The following is a 14,543-nucleotide window of genomic DNA, read 5'->3' as shown; positions in this document are numbered from 1 at the left end:
TACACACGTTACTTTAAAACCTTTTATTTATTAACTTATGGTACTCTGTTCAGACTAATCAGAACAGGGTTGCAGAATTTGAATTTTGCGTTACTTCAAACATTAATTTTAGCACTGCAGTGAACTTTACATATGCGAGTTGCAACTTTTAGAGCTCTTATTTATCTTATTTATTTTCCCTGGTACCGCATCAGGCCCTCACACTGTGGTTCTCTCTATTCAACCCCCACCTCCTAATATGGTCAAAAGTAAGTGGGACTTACATAAGCTGCACAAAACAACATGTTGTGGAGCACGTAATCAGCAGCTGGGCTGCCTGATAAGCAAGGAATTGCACCACCCGTGTGCGGCTGGAATTGATAAGCACTCTCCAAGTGCTCAAAACTGAGAGCCATACGCAGCCTCTCGCTGCAAACTCAAGACGTCTTCTCACAGGCCTCACTACTGCTTTGCAAACACTCTTAAATTTGTTACTCCTCGAGGACGAACCGAACTCAGCAAAGACTTCAACTTCTTATACAGGCCTCTTTTTCTCTTTTTACTTTGCCACAAACTCTTATTAAATTTACCAAACCCCAGGGGAAAGACCGAATTACAGGCAAAACTCATTTCTCACAACTTCAGCGCTTTTTTTTTTCCAGGATCCCCGTCTCTGCTCTTACCGAGTCAGGAGACTGGATTTCTCAAAACCTTATCAGCTTTTCAGATTCTATTCCAATCTGCTGTCCCACCTTTCAATTTGACACTTAAAATTTGTCCGTCATCAAAATGACACAGCTGACTTCACACGGTGTGAATATTTTACCACTGTCAGACATGAATCCTCTCTCCAACCAATATTTATAGTATTTTCAGAACAGGAGAACACCCCTGCCCAGTGACAGAGGCCACAAAAATGAACAAAAACATGCTCACCTGGGACCTTAGTACGGACCTCAGCCACTGGACAGGAGCCAAGGGAAGCCACGGAAAGTCCTCGCTGTTCACCCATCTGGGGTGCCAACATGTGGGCTTTTTCTGTTATTCTTAAAGAAAAGAGTCGGAGAGAGTTTTTCAGTCAAGAACAGCGTGGTCTTTTATTTGTCTTCTCACATGTCAGGACAGCTGAAAGACCCCGACAAAAGAGTGGTTCCCCTTTTTATAGCTCACATCTCTTCTGTGGAAACTGTGGGTGGAGACTTCTGTCTGGGACCCAGCAACACTTTTGGAATCACATCAAGTATTTAGCAAGTCAGATAAGCTTTGAGCAATTCTACTGGAAGCAAGCAGAGACCAAAACAGGAAATTCCTTTGGAGCTGATGTTGGAACAGCACACGAACTCTAGCCAGAAAACACTTTCAACCTAAGAACTCAGCTTTAACTCAATACATTCTGTAGATGACCTCTTGACCTTTTTGGCGCCAACAGTCCTCCCTTTGGTGGACTTGTCCACCACACATTACTATTGTAAACAAATTAGCAAGGTAGGGTATACCAATAAATGAATGCTTAACTAAGTAACAGAACAAATGAGCAAGAAATAATGATAATGTAACAATATGACCGAGGATAGAGACAAAAGGGCATAACATATGACCTTGAATCAAAAAATTTATAAAGGAAAACCCATGCCAAAACACGAGATGATTTTCCAGACTAACACAGCAACGTTAACACGTATATGTAATGAACAATGATTAAGACACTGAAAAACAACCAATGGGTTCACAGCTGAGACAATGAAAAACTATGAAACAATACATGAAACATGACCTTAGCATTAACTGAACCCATTACTTCGCGGATGTATTGCATGCGCGCTCCGTATGGAGGCAAAAAACCCTGCCCGCTGTACTTTAACAAGGAAAATTCCTCCATGTCCCCCCCGACCCCAGGGGCGAACACCACGGCACAGAGCGTGCATGCGAGGACATTGGTGACACATGTCCTCGTCAGTGATCAAAAGAAAAAGCACACACATATCAACAAAAGCACATGAAGATAAACAGGTGACAAATATGATGAACAATGAACGATTAGCTTTAGCGAAGACGTAATGAAACAGTAATAAGTCCGGTTGAAAACTTCATTCAAAAGAATAGAACGGAAAATACAAGTTCAGCATCCCTGTCGGCGTTGGAGACCTTCTGCTGCAGGAGGGCTTTATGTGGACAAGTGTCCTTTATTTGTCAGGAAAGCAAAGGCATGAGTCCTTGGCTCAGTCCTCCCTTTGTCCATCTTCGTGCAGCGTGGTGGTGCCGACTCCATCCTCCCCACAGCGAGCAAAACACAACATGTCAACAAGAAAACTTGAATTAGCATGCCAATTGCCTATAAACCTATTACCACAAAAACTTCCTAAATATTAGACCCATAGACAAAGCATCCATCCCCACATTCACACCTCCTTTCTATACTACTCACTATCCTAAATTAAAGAGCTAGTTTGCCAGCACGGCATGCAATGAGTCACTCAAACATTTACGGGCTAATGGTAAAAGCAAAACTCACCTGACTGCCTTGATAACTAGGAGCAATGTAAATGGCCGCTCGGTAAAACGACCAGAAATAAGTCCTTAAAACCAAATTTAAAAGTCATCCAGCCAATTCGACCTAAACTCAATCAGAATCACCTATTCTGATCCTCAACCTTCGACACCACCGTCAAACCCTTCATGCAACATCCACACACCCTCAAAAATGAGCACATGCTAACTCATCACTATAAGAAAACACTAGTCAAAACATGACATCCAGCACCCTCCAGAAGATCTGTCGCACCTGAAATGGAGTACTAACAGTCATGGTTATGTTATCACACTAAGTTAAAGAACTTAGACACAAACGGGAACAAAAATGATGTGAAACCTAAGAATATATGGTAAACTCATATGTTGGGTCACCTATCAGCAGCAGTTCTGAATCCCCAGCATACGAGGAATTAATCCGCAGCATCATGACCTATAACAATGTCATTAATGTGCTCTAAGCACTTATCCAGAAACATGTTAGTTCTGGGCCCATTATTGGTAGTTTACCAGGAATACACACATGCTATATTCTGTCAGGATTCGTCTCTTTATTACCTCAGGTCTGCCTGGCCCCTCCGGCCCATGCAAAAGCTTTACGTACACCTTAAACCCATAACCTCCCCTCGGACAAATAAAACAATCAAAGTTGTAAAACTGGAACAAAAGTAATTAGACATCAGCTAAGTGACGCCGTCATTGTATGGTTAGTGAGACTAGTCAAGTCCATGCATCTACAGATGTGACTATAATGGTAAATGGTAAATGGCCTGTATTTGATATAGCGCCTTTTAGAGTCCTAGAACCCCCCAAGGCGCTTTACAACACTATCAGTCATTCACCCATTCACACACACATTCACACACTGGTGGGGATGAGCTACAATGTAGCCACAGCTGCCCCGGGGCTCACTGACAGAGGCGAGGCTGCCGAGCACTGGCGCCACCGGTCCCTCCGACCACCACCAGCAGGCAACATGGGTTAAGTGTCTTGCCCAAGGACACAACGACAGCGACAGACTGAGCGGGACTCGAACCAGCAACCTTCAGATTACGGGGCGAGCACTTAACTCCTGTGCCACCGTCGCCCCAAATAATGACGTGAATGCAGGTATGGAAACCAGTCTAGGGTGTAGAGTAGTTGCATTTTACTCATCTTTCATTGTAAACAATTCCTCTATTGGTGTCGTGGTCGTCGGATGGCCTATAAAACGATGATACATTGTGGTGATGTCTTTGTCCTCTTGTTATGCTTGTCCATTGGTTATCCTCTTCACCTCCTCCAGCAGAAACCCCATTGTAATTAATCAGGGATGGTTCCTAGCGGCATTCAAGACAAGAACCATACAAGTTCAGCAAACTTCTTCTTAATTTAGTTAAACTAGTCCCAGTAAAGTGAGAAGCGACACTATCCTTTAGCCTTCATCTCAGGTATCGACGTGAGTCCATGAGAGTCCAATCTTCATCTTTTTCCATCCTCACCCTTGGTCACCGTGCAACACCAGGAAGACTCGCACTCCGGCCGGACCAGACGTCCCCCGAGCCGATCGCCTAGGGATTAATGGTTATGCACAAAAATGACCTAACTCTTTCTGACCCTAGCCTCTGATACCTTCAACATCAGACACATACAGTTACAAACAGCAAGCGCAATTAAAGGTACAGTGACATCATGACATGGACACACACGGACACACAAACACATACACATGCACATACACACACAGAGAGAGATAGAGAGAGAGCAAGAATGTGTGTGTGGAAGAAAAAAAATAAGTGGGATCCACTTTGCCACCAGCATCTCCACCTGTGTCACAGAGAGAAATTGCAAAGAAATTAAAACATAAAGCAAACAACAATAATTCAATGAGTATAAATGATTCAACTAAAATATACGACCATGCATGGTTATTTATTATTATTTATTTATTTATTTATTTATTTTTTATTAACCAGTTCCAGTAACACTGACGATGCCTTGTGCAATGGATTCTTAAGATGGTCTTCATCAATTGGAGATTACAACCGAATTGTTTCAGGATCCTGAATTTGAATTTGAATTGGTTAATTTACTCAGAATAGTCCAATGGCTTTGTTGATGTTTCTCAAGGCTCGGCCACGCCCATATAAATAAATAAACAAACAAACAAAACAAACACATTCAAGCACACGGTCCATACACGTCTCTGTGCCCTCACACACCAAGCAAATGTCAGACTTAAGCGAAAGTTTGAAATTCCTCATGCATGTTAGTAATCACATCGAGAGCTTCCTTACACTTCTTAAACACCTAGATTATTTCTGGAAAATGCTCAAACAGCAAGAGCGGGACACGCACAACTAAACTACTTATTCTCTCAAGTCTGTGTCTCCGCTTGGTTTAAATGAACCGAACACTAAATCAGTGGAAAGAAAAGACTAAGACCTGAAGCGTGTGATCAAATTAATCCAACAAAACTTCCCATAATTACTGTTCTGAACTCATGTTGCGGTGTGATCTCTCCAATTAAAAATTAGGACAACCACTTTACTATCAATTCAACAAAATAGTTTCAGGTTTTCCAATGTCCCTTACTATTCGCCCCAATTATGCACCTCAAGGCAGAAAACGTGACGAGCAAATATTATTCCCTAACCAGGTTTGAATTCACAATCTCTAGGAGCCAAAACTATCTTTCTTTCTTAACTTGTTTCTTATTTTCATTCCTTTTTCCTTTAGCCAATTGTCGTCCCTTTCTCATCCCTCCTACAGCAGTTATACTCTGCTGCTGGCGCTGTCAGGCTGCACGTACGCAGCAGCTGGGCTGATAAGCAGAATGTCAGTTCGCACGTACACAGAACACTGCTTTTAGCTCCTACACTCCAATTCCCATGCAGCATGAATATAGCTTCGTTTACCTTCAGTGACACCTAATTTAAGTCAAACCAAAATTTCAGTTTAGCCAATTTTCGGCTGTAGCCAAATCCAAATGTTCTCGCAATGCCATTCCCGCAAAAGGCCAATTAAAAATGTTATGTTAAAGATTTCACAAGATGAGAAAATGTGAACATAAATATTATCGAATGAGAGGTACAATTATTCAATATTTTGTAACATTATTTTCTACGTTAGAACTTACAGCTGATAGAAAAATATAGGATCAGGTTTCTAATCCTATTTTTTAAGGATAACTTCCTCAGTTAGCTATGTTCTACAGTAGTTTAGTAAATTTTTCCAATCCTGACATTTCACCAAGTCAACTGATTGTTGCCAAAAAGCTTTTTCCATTACCTAACTGCAGCAAGCACTCCTTCACTGGGTGTAACCATAGGAGACAGTCTCTTTTGAGCCTCTCTTTGTATGTCCAGGATGACCACCGTCATTGATTAAAGTTCACATGTTAACACATGCTCCTCCCCTTCGTCTTTGTTCCATCTGCAGCAGGGCAACCAAGCGTCTGTCTCATAGTGTCCATCTTACGGCGCCTCCCCCATCTCGACGCAGACACACAGCTTGTGGTGGGGACTTCCTGCTCCATTTGTGTAGAGCCAGATCCAGGAAACTTTCATTTGCAGCCGGTTTCCGTCTCTATGACAGGCCAACCCAGTAAAGTTCATGCCGCCACAGTTCACAGCAAACGTCTTCCTTAAATATGTTGATTGGGTTGAAATGACAGAACTTTCTCTTTTACAAATCAACGATGGCTTCTAATAAATAGTCGACTTTACTGACTCAAAGGTAAATCTAGACTACTTCCTGGGCACAATTGTTCCTTAATCATCAAATCAGTTCTACACAGGTTTTAATCATTAGGTGCAATCTAACCCAAAATGCAAGATCCCTCTTTTCATTTTTATTTTATTTTATTTTTTTTATCTATCTTATTTTGGGAGAATAAATACCAGTTTTTAACTCAAAACAGCCTGGCACAAGTTTTAGCCAGGTAAAAATAATACAATTAGTTTATCTGTTTTTCATCATTCAGCGTCTCAAAATCCAGCCACTAATCTTAATGGTTCTTAAAGTTGAGGCAAGACAATTATTGGGTTTTGTTTTACAGCAAGATTTACAGCAATAGTTTTACAAAACCTATACTAAATATTTATAAATGGGTGTAACTGAACGTTCTAGAGCAAATACTTTATTTCCTGACTGATTGTTAATTTTAAGATTGGATCATATGATTCTAAGAGGTATGAGAGCTGCAGAATGCAGCACCCTGTGCTATTTATAGACTATGGGATTCTTCTGTGTAAATGTGGGTGGAGTCAGGCCCTCAGACAGAACTATCAGTATCATTCTTCCCTGGCCGTTCAGGAGAACAGGTCTCACGGAGGCCAACCATGGACTAAGAACTAAGACTGGACTAAGAAGGTACGCCCTCAAAACACCAAAAATATCTTTTCTAAAGTCACAAATTGCTTAAAACTGCATGTTACAGAAAGCAAGCAAGCCTTGTTTCAACCATGTGTGTGTGTATGCCGGCAGTAGAAAAAAGAGGAAGACAGAGAGAGGGACTCAGTTACAACACGGCCCAAAAGCTGATAAAATACTTCCTTTGTATAAACACGACCATGCAACTTTTATATTTTAAACGATTTCCTTGTCATCGTACTAACCACAAGTTCTTTTTCTATTGTTTTTCAGTCGGGCAAAGCTGGACTACGCCCTGTTTTTTCCAGCAGCTCTCTCTATTAAACACTGCGTCATTCAACAGAGGATCCAGCCAGAAGCAGCATTCACTTCTCCTCATGCAAGAAACACTCACATCCAGTCACACAACGGCACAGACGACATTTTTCCTCTTTGTCACAGTCTTTTAAACAAAAATAAGTCAGTCCGTCACTTATTTATTCTCTTTGTATACATAAGCATCTGTTTTACCTTATCTTTTCTTAATCTCTTTGTTTCAGTTGGACTATTATTATGTTTCTCCTAATTTAAATTTAACTGACCCAAATTGGCACTTACTTTTCCTACTTTACACCAAATTGACAGGACTTCCTTTAACGGCTGGTAATTTTCAGAACTTAATGCCTGCTTTTAAGCAAGTCCTATTCAACCATTAGAGCAAGTCAAATTGCAATTTTTTGAGAGCGCTCTGAGAAACAGTCCACATACTTATTTTCTACAGATCTGTTTCGATCTTACTGTTTAGCAGCTATCTGACTTTATGTATATGTATATCCATATATTTCTAAAATAAATCTGTCATATACAACCTTACTTGCGTTTCTTATTGGTTTTTTCCCTTTTTTATCTCCAGGCCACTTAACCCCCAGATCGGGGTCACTCACATGCTGCCCCGCACACAGATGATTATCACGCTTGTACACTACATATGTATATATATGTATACACATATACATACACACACATACATATACACATGTTACTTTAAAACCTTTTATTTATTAACTTATGGTACTCTGTTCAGACTAATCAGAACAGGGTTGCAGAATTTGAATTTTGCGTTACTTCAAACATTAATTTTAGCACTGCAGTGAACTTTACATATGCGAGTTGCAACTTTTAGAGCTCTTATTTATCTTATTTATTTTCCCTGGTACCGCATCAGGCCCTCACACTGTGGTTCTCTCTATTCAACCCCCACCTCCTAATATGGTCAAAAGTAAGTGGGACTTACATAAGCTGCACAAAACAACATGTTGTGGAGCACGTAATCAGCAGCTGGGCTGCCTGATAAGCAAGGAATTGCACCACCCGTGTGCGGCTGGAATTGATAAGCACTCTCCAAGTGCTCAAAACTGAGAGCCATACGCAGCCTCTCGCTGCAAACTCAAGACGTCTTCTCACAGGCCTCACTACTGCTTTGCAAACACTCTTAAATTTGTTACTCCTCGAGGACGAACCGAACTCAGCAAAGACTTCAACTTCTTATACAGGCCTCTTTTTCTCTTTTTACTTTGCCACAAACTCTTATTAAATTTACCAAACCCCAGGGGAAAGACCGAATTACAGGCAAAACTCATTTCTCACAACTTCAGCGCTTTTTTTTTTCCAGGATCCCCGTCTCTGCTCTTACCGAGTCAGGAGACTGGATTTCTCAAAACCTTATCAGCTTTTCAGATTCTATTCCAATCTGCTGTCCCACCTTTCAATTTGACACTTAAAATTTGTCCGTCATCAAAATGACACAGCTGACTTCACACGGTGTGAATATTTTACCACTGTCAGACATGAATCCTCTCTCCAACCAATATTTATAGTATTTTCAGAACAGGAGAACACCCCTGCCCAGTGACAGAGGCCACAAAAATGAACAAAAACATGCTCACCTGGGACCTTAGTACGGACCTCAGCCACTGGACAGGAGCCAAGGGAAGCCACGGAAAGTCCTCGCTGTTCACCCATCTGGGGTGCCAACATGTGGGCTTTTTCTGTTATTCTTAAAGAAAAGAGTCGGAGAGAGTTTTTCAGTCAAGAACAGCGTGGTCTTTTATTTGTCTTCTCACATGTCAGGACAGCTGAAAGACCCCGACAAAAGAGTGGTTCCCCTTTTTATAGCTCACATCTCTTCTGTGGAAACTGTGGGTGGAGACTTCTGTCTGGGACCCAGCAACACTTTTGGAATCACATCAAGTATTTAGCAAGTCAGATAAGCTTTGAGCAATTCTACTGGAAGCAAGCAGAGACCAAAACAGGAAATTCCTTTGGAGCTGATGTTGGAACAGCACACGAACTCTAGCCAGAAAACACTTTCAACCTAAGAACTCAGCTTTAACTCAATACATTCTGTAGATGACCTCTTGACCTTTTTGGCGCCAACAGTCCTCCCTTTGGTGGACTTGTCCACCACACATTACTATTGTAAACAAATTAGCAAGGTAGGGTATACCAATAAATGAATGCTTAACTAAGTAACAGAACAAATGAGCAAGAAATAATGATAATGTAACAATATGACCGAGGATAGAGACAAAAGGGCATAACATATGACCTTGAATCAAAAAATTTATAAAGGAAAACCCATGCCAAAACACGAGATGATTTTCCAGACTAACACAGCAACGTTAACACGTATATGTAATGAACAATGATTAAGACACTGAAAAACAACCAATGGGTTCACAGCTGAGACAATGAAAAACTATGAAACAATACATGAAACATGACCTTAGCATTAACTGAACCCATTACTTCGCGGATGTATTGCATGCGCGCTCCGTATGGAGGCAAAAAACCCTGCCCGCTGTACTTTAACAAGGAAAATTCCTCCATGTCCCCCCCGACCCCAGGGGCGAACACCACGGCACAGAGCGTGCATGCGAGGACATTGGTGACACATGTCCTCGTCAGTGATCAAAAGAAAAAGCACACACATATCAACAAAAGCACATGAAGATAAACAGGTGACAAATATGATGAACAATGAACGATTAGCTTTAGCGAAGACGTAATGAAACAGTAATAAGTCCGGTTGAAAACTTCATTCAAAAGAATAGAACGGAAAATACAAGTTCAGCATCCCTGTCGGCGTTGGAGACCTTCTGCTGCAGGAGGGCTTTATGTGGACAAGTGTCCTTTATTTGTCAGGAAAGCAAAGGCATGAGTCCTTGGCTCAGTCCTCCCTTTGTCCATCTTCGTGCAGCGTGGTGGTGCCGACTCCATCCTCCCCACAGCGAGCAAAACACAACATGTCAACAAGAAAACTTGAATTAGCATGCCAATTGCCTATAAACCTATTACCACAAAAACTTCCTAAATATTAGACCCATAGACAAAGCATCCATCCCCACATTCACACCTCCTTTCTATACTACTCACTATCCTAAATTAAAGAGCTAGTTTGCCAGCACGGCATGCAATGAGTCACTCAAACATTTACGGGCTAATGGTAAAAGCAAAACTCACCTGACTGCCTTGATAACTAGGAGCAATGTAAATGGCCGCTCGGTAAAACGACCAGAAATAAGTCCTTAAAACCAAATTTAAAAGTCATCCAGCCAATTCGACCTAAACTCAATCAGAATCACCTATTCTGATCCTCAACCTTCGACACCACCGTCAAACCCTTCATGCAACATCCACACACCCTCAAAAATGAGCACATGCTAACTCATCACTATAAGAAAACACTAGTCAAAACATGACATCCAGCACCCTCCAGAAGATCTGTCGCACCTGAAATGGAGTACTAACAGTCATGGTTATGTTATCACACTAAGTTAAAGAACTTAGACACAAACGGGAACAAAAATGATGTGAAACCTAAGAATATATGGTAAACTCATATGTTGGGTCACCTATCAGCAGCAGTTCTGAATCCCCAGCATACGAGGAATTAATCCGCAGCATCATGACCTATAACAATGTCATTAATGTGCTCTAAGCACTTATCCAGAAACATGTTAGTTCTGGGCCCATTATTGGTAGTTTACCAGGAATACACACATGCTATATTCTGTCAGGATTCGTCTCTTTATTACCTCAGGTCTGCCTGGCCCCTCCGGCCCATGCAAAAGCTTTACGTACACCTTAAACCCATAACCTCCCCTCGGACAAATAAAACAATCAAAGTTGTAAAACTGGAACAAAAGTAATTAGACATCAGCTAAGTGACGCCGTCATTGTATGGTTAGTGAGACTAGTCAAGTCCATGCATCTACAGATGTGACTATAATGGTAAATGGTAAATGGCCTGTATTTGATATAGCGCCTTTTAGAGTCCTAGAACCCCCCAAGGCGCTTTACAACACTATCAGTCATTCACCCATTCACACACACATTCACACACTGGTGGGGATGAGCTATAATGTAGCCACAGCTGCCCCGGGGCTCACTGACAGAGGCGAGGCTGCCGAGCACTGGCGCCACCGGTCCCTCCGACCACCACCAGCAGGCAACATGGGTTAAGTGTCTTGCCCAAGGACACAACGACAGCGACAGACTGAGCGGGACTCGAACCAGCAACCTTCAGATTACGGGGCGAGCACTTAACTCCTGTGCCACCGTCGCCCCAAATAATGACGTGAATGCAGGTATGGAAACCAGTCTAGGGTGTAGAGTAGTTGCATTTTACTCATCTTTCATTGTAAACAATTCCTCTATTGGTGTCGTGGTCGTCGGATGGCCTATAAAACGATGATACATTGTGGTGATGTCTTTGTCCTCTTGTTATGCTTGTCCATTGGTTATCCTCTTCACCTCCTCCAGCAGAAACCCCATTGTAATTAATCAGGGATGGTTCCTAGCGGCATTCAAGACAAGAACCATACAAGTTCAGCAAACTTCTTCTTAATTTAGTTAAACTAGTCCCAGTAAAGTGAGAAGCGACACTATCCTTTAGCCTTCATCTCAGGTATCGACGTGAGTCCATGAGAGTCCAATCTTCATCTTTTTCCATCCTCACCCTTGGTCACCGTGCAACACCAGGAAGACTCGCACTCCGGCCGGACCAGACGTCCCCCGAGCCGATCGCCTAGGGATTAATGGTTATGCACAAAAATGACCTAACTCTTTCTGACCCTAGCCTCTGATACCTTCAACATCAGACACATACAGTTACAAACAGCAAGCGCAATTAAAGGTACAGTGACATCATGACATGGACACACACGGACACACAAACACATACACATGCACATACACACACAGAGAGAGATAGAGAGAGAGCAAGAATGTGTGTGTGGAAGAAAAAAAATAAGTGGGATCCACTTTGCCACCAGCATCTCCACCTGTGTCACAGAGAGAAATTGCAAAGAAATTAAAACATAAAGCAAACAACAATAATTCAATGAGTATAAATGATTCAACTAAAATATACGACCATGCATGGTTATTTATTATTATTTATTTATTTATTTATTTATTTTTTATTAACCAGTTCCAGTAACACTGACGATGCCTTGTGCAATGGATTCTTAAGATGGTCTTCATCAATTGGAGATTACAACCGAATTGTTTCAGGATCCTGAATTTGAATTTGAATTGGTTAATTTACTCAGAATAGTCCAATGGCTTTGTTGATGTTTCTCAAGGCTCGGCCACGCCCATATAAATAAATAAACAAACAAACAAAACAAACACATTCAAGCACACGGTCCATACACGTCTCTGTGCCCTCACACACCAAGCAAATGTCAGACTTAAGCGAAAGTTTGAAATTCCTCATGCATGTTAGTAATCACATCGAGAGCTTCCTTACACTTCTTAAACACCTAGATTATTTCTGGAAAATGCTCAAACAGCAAGAGCGGGACACGCACAACTAAACTACTTATTCTCTCAAGTCTGTGTCTCCGCTTGGTTTAAATGAACCGAACACTAAATCAGTGGAAAGAAAAGACTAAGACCTGAAGCGTGTGATCAAATTAATCCAACAAAACTTCCCATAATTACTGTTCTGAACTCATGTTGCGGTGTGATCTCTCCAATTAAAAATTAGGACAACCACTTTACTATCAATTCAACAAAATAGTTTCAGGTTTTCCAATGTCCCTTACTATTCGCCCCAATTATGCACCTCAAGGCAGAAAACGTGACGAGCAAATATTATTCCCTAACCAGGTTTGAATTCACAATCTCTAGGAGCCAAAACTATCTTTCTTTCTTAACTTGTTTCTTATTTTCATTCCTTTTTCCTTTAGCCAATTGTCATCCCTTTCTCATCCCTCCTACAGCAGTTATACTCTGCTGCTGGCGCTGTCAGGCTGCACGTACGCAGCAGCTGGGCTGATAAGCAGAATGTCAGTTCGCACGTACACAGAACACTGCTTTTAGCTCCTACACTCCAATTCCCATGCAGCATGAATATAGCTTCGTTTACCTTCAGTGACACCTAATTTAAGTCAAACCAAAATTTCAGTTTAGCCAATTTTCGGCTGTAGCCAAATCCAAATGTTCTCGCAATGCCATTCCCGCAAAAGGCCAATTAAAAATGTTATGTTAAAGATTTCACAAGATGAGAAAATGTGAACATAAATATTATCGAATGAGAGGTACAATTATTCAATATTTTGTAACATTATTTTCTACGTTAGAACTTACAGCTGATAGAAAAATATAGGATCAGGTTTCTAATCCTATTTTTTAAGGATAACTTCCTCAGTTAGCTATGTTCTACAGTAGTTTAGTAAATTTTTCCAATCCTGACATTTCACCAAGTCAACTGATTGTTGCCAAAAAGCTTTTTCCATTACCTAACTGCAGCAAGCACTCCTTCACTGGGTGTAACCATAGGAGACAGTCTCTTTTGAGCCTCTCTTTGTATGTCCAGGATGACCACCGTCATTGATTAAAGTTCACATGTTAACACATGCTCCTCCCCTTCGTCTTTGTTCCATCTGCAGCAGGGCAACCAAGCGTCTGTCTCATAGTGTCCATCTTACGGCGCCTCCCCCATCTCGACGCAGACACACAGCTTGTGGTGGGGACTTCCTGCTCCATTTGTGTAGAGCCAGATCCAGGAAACTTTCATTTGCAGCCGGTTTCCGTCTCTATGACAGGCCAACCCAGTAAAGTTCATGCCGCCACAGTTCACAGCAAACGTCTTCCTTAAATATGTTGATTGGGTTGAAATGACAGAACTTTCTCTTTTACAAATCAACGATGGCTTCTAATAAATAGTCGACTTTACTGACTCAAAGGTAAATCTAGACTACTTCCTGGGCACAATTGTTCCTTAATCATCAAATCAGTTCTACACAGGTTTTAATCATTAGGTGCAATCTAACCCAAAATGCAAGATCCCTCTTTTCATTTTTATTTTATTTTTTTTTTTTATCTATCTTATTTTGGGAGAATAAATACCAGTTTTTAACTCAAAACAGCCTGGCACAAGTTTTAGCCAGGTAAAAATAATACAATTAGTTTATCTGTTTTTCATCATTCAGCGTCTCAAAATCCAGCCACTAATCTTAATGGTTCTTAAAGTTGAGGCAAGACAATTATTGGGTTTTGTTTTACAGCAAGATTTACAGCAATAGTTTTACAAAACCTATACTAAATATTTATAAATGGGTGTAACTGAACGTTCTAGAGCAAATACTTTATTTCCTGACTGATTGTTAATTTTAAGATTGGATCATATGATT

The 14,543-nt window shown here is 41.1% G+C and overlaps 1 long non-coding RNA gene across 2 annotated transcripts; it reads right to left on the bottom strand.

Moving 5' to 3' along the window:
* Nucleotides 1-1,049: 1,049 nt before the first annotated feature.
* On the bottom strand, nucleotides 1,050-7,774 carry LOC139072150 (uncharacterized). 2 transcript variants are annotated; one of them, XR_011521745.1, is made up of 2 exons: nucleotides 7,764-7,774; nucleotides 1,050-6,773 (listed from the first exon to the last, which is right to left on the bottom strand). It is a non-coding gene; the product is annotated as an uncharacterized lncRNA (long non-coding RNA). The 2 variants fall into 2 exon arrangements; XR_011521746.1 differs by having other exon boundaries at nucleotides 1,050-6,328.
* Nucleotides 7,775-14,543: the final 6,769 nt, after the last annotated feature.

Source organism: Nothobranchius furzeri, chromosome 10 (assembly GCF_043380555.1).
Source record: "Nothobranchius furzeri strain GRZ-AD chromosome 10, NfurGRZ-RIMD1, whole genome shotgun sequence".
NCBI classification, from domain to species: domain Eukaryota; kingdom Metazoa; phylum Chordata; class Actinopteri; order Cyprinodontiformes; family Nothobranchiidae; genus Nothobranchius; species Nothobranchius furzeri.
The sequence above is the reverse complement of the archived record's forward strand: the minus strand, read 5'-3'. Positions and strand labels throughout refer to the sequence as shown.